This window comes from Symphalangus syndactylus, chromosome X, assembly GCF_028878055.3.
Source record: "Symphalangus syndactylus isolate Jambi chromosome X, NHGRI_mSymSyn1-v2.1_pri, whole genome shotgun sequence".
Classification (NCBI taxonomy): domain Eukaryota; kingdom Metazoa; phylum Chordata; class Mammalia; order Primates; family Hylobatidae; genus Symphalangus; species Symphalangus syndactylus.
Genome location: NC_072447.2, coordinates 123328876 through 123334590, shown reverse-complemented (window position 1 = coordinate 123334590; position 5715 = coordinate 123328876). Strand labels below are relative to the sequence as shown.

The following is a 5715-nucleotide window of genomic DNA, read 5'->3' as shown; positions in this document are numbered from 1 at the left end:
AAGTTTTGTCTCAAAGCAGGAATCCGATCGGAGGTTCAGAATTGGAAGTACAATTTTATTGTTTTTGCAATTCCTATAAATTAAAGTGTCAGAAAATGCTGATGGCGAGGACATGCATTGCAATTTGCAGGGGAAATGTCAAGTGAGGACTTCATCACGTGTGACACGAGAAAAAAGTAAGAGCTGGTTTTAAAATCAAAAGCTGTTGTTCATCCTGAATTGAATTTCTAAATTTTGGTGGAGCAGAGTCACTTTGAAGCTTTATTCCCATCTATTTCTATTGCATTGCTAATGATAACTGTTGACTTTGGGTAGTGTAGAAGCAACACGCATGTCCTTGTCTATAAGTACAGAGAAGGATAGGACAAACTTTCATTGATGCAAACATTTAAATAGTCATGTTACTTCTGTATCCAATGTCCTAATGTTTTAGGGTTACTTTTAGTTTTTTATTTGCTTACATAAACTTAGCATGAAGAATATTTTTAAACATCTCGTTTTGTCTCCAGCATTTTTTCTATTAAGAGGTAAAATGTAGTCCTTGTTGGATTCTTGACAATCTAGTTTGTTTTATCTCAGGTCTCATGATCTGAGTGCCTACCCTCTCCAGGAAGGAAACTGCACCAATGTCTGTTGTTGTTACATATCAACTTTTAGTTTCAGCTTGTTTTGTTTTGATGTCAGTACATAGTAACAGCAGTCAAGTATGAAGCTAAGTGTAGTGAGTAACTTTAGTAAACAGCTGTGAGGTTTTTTTTTTTTTTTTTGAGACGGAGTTTCACTCTGTCACCCAGGCTGGAGTGCAGTGGCACGATCTCGGTTCACTGCAACCTCCACCCTCCGGGTTCAAATGATTCTCCTTCCTCAGCCTCCTGAGTAGCTGGGACTACAGGCGCCTGCTACTGCACCTGGCTAATTTTTTGTATTTTTAGTAGAGATGGGGTTTCACCATCTTGGCCAGGCTGGTCTTGAACTCTTGACCTCGTGATTCACCCGCCTTGGCCTCCCAAAGTGCTGGGATTACAGGCGTGAGCCACCGTGCCCAGCCAGCTGTGAGTTTTGAGAAATTAAATTTTTTATACTGAATTAGCCTCTTGGAAGTATCGAAAGCAGATGAACAATGTTAGTTTCTGCCTTCATGGGCATTGCCTTTGTTTTGTCCACCAGAGAAAGATCAGTTCATGGTTCACTCCTGTATTAGGCCGTTCTTGCATTGCTATAAATAAATGCCTGAGACTGGGTAGTTTATAAGAAAAGAGGTTTAAAGGCCGGGCGCGGTGGCTCAAGCCTGTAATCCCAGCACTTTGGGAGGCCGAGGCGGGCGGATCACGAGGTCAGGAGATCGAGACCATCCTGGCTAACACGGTGAAACCCCGTCTCTACTAAAAATACAAAAAATTAGCCGGGCGTGTTGGCGGGCGCCTGTAGTCCCAGCTACTCGGGAGGCTGAGGCAGGAGAATGGCGTGAACCCGGGAGCCGGAGCTTGCAGTGAGCCGAGATCGCGCCACTGCACTCCAGCCTGGGCAACAGAGCGAGACTCCGTCTCAAAAAAAAAAAAAAAAAAAAAGAGGTTTAATTGGTTCACAGTTCTGCAGGCTGTACAAGCATGGCATCTGACATCACTCAGCTTCTGGGAGGCCTCAGGGACCTTTTACTCATGGCGGAAAGTGAAGCAGGAGCAGGCATCGCACATCACAGAGTGAACAAGAGAGTGAGTGCAGGGAGGAGGTGCCACACTTTACAACAACCTGATCTGTAAGCACTCACTATGGAGAGGACAGCACCAAGCCATGAGGGATCCGCCCCATAACCCCAACACCCCACTAGGCCCCACCTACAACACTGGGGATTATATTTCCATGAGATTTGAGTGGGGACAAATTTCAAAACTACATCAACTGTTTTGGTCCCATAAGAACAAAATCTTTAGACAACATCCTTGAGCTTTTGCCTGATTTTCATTCATCCTGCCAGCCCTTTCTAACATGGCATCTGTTTGCCAGATGCCTGGGCTCAAACAATCTGTCCACTGTAGCCTCGAAAAGTGCTGGGATTATACGCATGAGCCACCGTGTCCAGCTTTATATGGATTTTTAAAAGAACAGAGGCCAGGGGCAGTGGCTCATGCCTGTAATCCCAGCACTTTGGGAGGCTGAGGCGGTTGGATCACCTGAGGTCAGGAGTTCGAGACCAGTCTGGCCAACATGGTGAAACTCCATCTCTACCAAAAAATACAAAAAAAAAAAAAAAATTGGCCAGACTTGGTGGAGCGCACCTGTAGTCCAAACTCCTTGGGAGGCTCAGGCAGGAGAATCACTTGAACTTGAGTGGCAGAGGTTCCAGTGAGCAGAGATCTCAACACTGCACTCCTGCCTGAGCAACAGAGTTAGACTCCATCTGCCCCCCTCATCACCACACCCAAAAAAAGGCCGAGCATGGTGGCACATGCCTGTAATCCCAGCACTTTGGGAGGCTGAGGTGGGTGGATCACCTGAGGTCAGGAGTTTGAGACCAGCCTGGCCAACATGGTAAAACCCCATCTCTACCAAAAAATACAAAAAAAAAAATTGGGCCAGGCTTGATGGAGCGCACCTGTAGTCCAAACTTCTCGGGAGGCTCAGACAGGAGAATCACTTCAACTTGGGAGGCAGAGGTTGTAGTGAGCCTAGATCTCACCACTGCACTCCTGCCTGAGCGACAGAGGGAGACTCCATCCCCCCCACAACAAAAAGGCCAGGCATGGTGGCACATGCCTGTAGTCCCAGCACTTTGGGAGACCGAGGCGGGCACTTCACCTGAGGTTAGGGGTTCAAGACAAACCTGGCCAACATGGTGAAACCCAGTCTCTACTAAAAATACAAAAATTAGCCAGGCACAGTGGCGGGCTCCTGTAATCCCAGTTAGTCGGGAGGCTGAGGCTGGAAAATCGCTTGAACCCAAGAGGCAGAGATTGCGGTGAGCCAAGATCGTGCCACTGCACTCCTGCCTGGGCAACAGAGCCCAGACTCCATCTCAAAAAAAAAAAAAAAAAAAAAAAAGGAAAAAATAGAAAAGTTTGTGAAAATAGAAATAAAAGAAAAAAATATAAACTTCTCATTGTAAGATCCACCAAGGTCAAGACACTTTCGTAAGCAATGATACTAGCCATTTATGTATGTATGTATGTCTTTTGCTCACAGCAATTACATACTAGCCATTTCATCCATCCCCTAAGAAGTGGAGGTCCTGGGAATTTAACCACATCAATGAAATCTTTTTTACATTATTAACTGAAGAGAAATGGTTGCCCTTTACAGACTTTTTAAAATTAGGAAACAAAAAAGTGACAGAAGAAGCTAAATCCCGACTGTAAGGTGGATGCCTAATGGTTTCCCATTGAAACTCTCAAAATTGCCCTTGTTTGATGAGAGGCATGAGCAGAAGCATTACCGTGGTAGAAAAGGACTCTCTGGTGAAGCTTTCCTGGGCATTTTGCTGCTAAAGCTTTGGCCTTCTCAAAACATTCTCATAATAAGCAGGTGTTGGCCAGGCACGGTAGCTCACACCTGCAATCCCAGCACTCTGGGAGGCCGAGACGGGTGGATCACGAGGTCAGCAGTTCGAGACAAGCCTGATCAACATGGTGAAACCTCGTTTCTACTAAAAATACAAAACTTAGCCAGGCATGGTGGTGCGTGCCTGTAATCCCAGCTACTCAGGAGGCTGAGGCAGGAGAACAGCTTGAACCTGGGAGGCAGAGGTTGCAGTGAGCCAAGATTGCACCACTGCAGTCCAGCCTGGGTGACAGAGTGAGATTTGGTCTCAAAAAAAAAAAAAAAAAAAAAAGCAGGTGTTATTATTTCTTCAGCCCTCCAGAAAGTCAATAAGGAAAGTTGCTCAAGCAGCTCAAAAAACTATTGCCATGACCTTTGCTCTTGGCCAGTCCAGTTTTGCTTTGACTGGATCACTTCCACCTCTTCGGAGTCATTGCTTTGATAGTGCTTTGTCTTCAGAGTCATACTGGGAAAGCCACATATCACCTCCAGTTACACTTTCCCAATAGATGCTTCATGATCTATTGGTTGGTGCCAACGTAATTGTGGCTTTTGACATTCCATGGCATAAACCACAATTAATATGCAGCAACCTAATTGATCTCACTTGTTTAAAATTTCCATTGAAATCTCTGTTCTTGTCTGGAGCTGATCTGGTTTTGGCACCCATCAAGTGGAAAGTTTGCTCAACGTTTAATTTTTCAGTCAGAATTGTGTAAGCTGAACCAATTGTGATGTCTATGGTGATGGCTATTGTTTCTGCCGTTAATAGTCGGTCTCAGTCTCTCACGAAGGCTGGAGGCCAGTGGCACAATCTTGGCTCACTGCAACCTCTGCCTCCCGGGTTCAATGATTCTCCTGCCTCAGCCTCCTGAGTAGTTGGGATTACAGACATCCGCCACCGCACCTAGTTAATTTTTGTATTTTTATTAGAGACAGGGTTTCACCATGTGGGCCAGGTTGGTCAGGTGACCTGTCCGCCTTGGCCTCCCAGAGTGCTGGAATTACAGGGGTGAGGCACCACGCCTGGCCGATGCTTTTCAGTTAAAGCACAAAGAAGATTTTGTTGTTGTTTTTTAAGACGGAGTCTCACTCTGTTGCCCAGGTTGGAGTGCAGTGGCATGATCTCAGCTCACCACAACCTCCGCCTCCTGGGTTCAAGCGATTCTCCTGCCTCAGCCTCCTGAGTAGCTGGGACTACAGGCTCGTGCCACCATGCCCAACTAATTTTTGTATTTTTAGTAGAGACAGGGTTTCACTATGTTGGCCAGGCTGGTCTTGAACTTCTGACCTGGTGATCCACCCACCTCAGCCTCCCAAAGTGATGGAATTACAGGTGTGAGCCACCACGCCCGGCCTAATTTTTTCTCTTGCATATTGATGTGGATGACCTGCTGCTGCAGGCTTCATCTTCAACATCATTTTGTCCTTTCTTACAAGTTATCCATTTGTAAACTGCTGATCTCTTTAGGGGCATTGTCCCCATAAACTTTTGGTAAAGCATCAGTGATTTTACCGTTCTTCCACCCAAGCTTCATCTTAAATTTTATGTTTGTTCTTCCTTCAATTTTAGCAGAATTCATTTTTCGCTGATATGGGCTCTTTTCACACTGATGCCTTCTCCTTTTTAATGCCTCAAACTAGATGCTGTCAAGATATTTTTTAATGAGTTAGTACCAGTTTATTTTGGTGCCAAAAGATTTTGCAGTCCATGCATAATTTCTTGATAACACACATTTTCCATGGACTTTTTGAAGACTTCTCATATGGCTGTTGATATGATTGAGCTCTGTGCCCGCACCCAAATCTCATCTTAAACTGTAATCCTCATGTGTCAAGGGAGGAGCTTGGTAGGAGGTGATTGGATTATGGGGGCAGTCTCCGACATGCTGATCTTGTGATAGTGAGTAAGTCTCATGAGATCTGATGGTTTTAAACAAGGCCGTTTTTTTCCTATGCTTGCACTTCACCTCTAGTCTGCTGCCATGTAGCATGTGTCCACTTCCCCTTCTGCCATGATTGTAAGTTTCCTGAGGCTCCCCCAGCCATGTGGAACAGTGAGTCAATTAAACCTCTTCGGCTGGGCTTGGTGGCTCACCCCTGTAATCCCAGCTTTGTGAGGCTAAGGCTGGTGGATCACCTGAGGTCAGGAGTTCCAGACCAGCCTGACAAACATGGCGA

General features: G+C 45.6%; 1 long non-coding RNA gene across 1 annotated transcript; it reads left to right on the top strand.

The window, feature by feature from the left end:
* Positions 1-1018: 1018 nt before the first annotated feature.
* Positions 1019-3788, top strand: LOC134735998 (uncharacterized). The gene is made up of 2 exons (XR_010119612.1): positions 1019-1259; positions 1572-3788. It is a non-coding gene; the product is annotated as an uncharacterized lncRNA (long non-coding RNA).
* The last annotated feature ends 1927 nt before the right edge of the window (positions 3789-5715 follow it).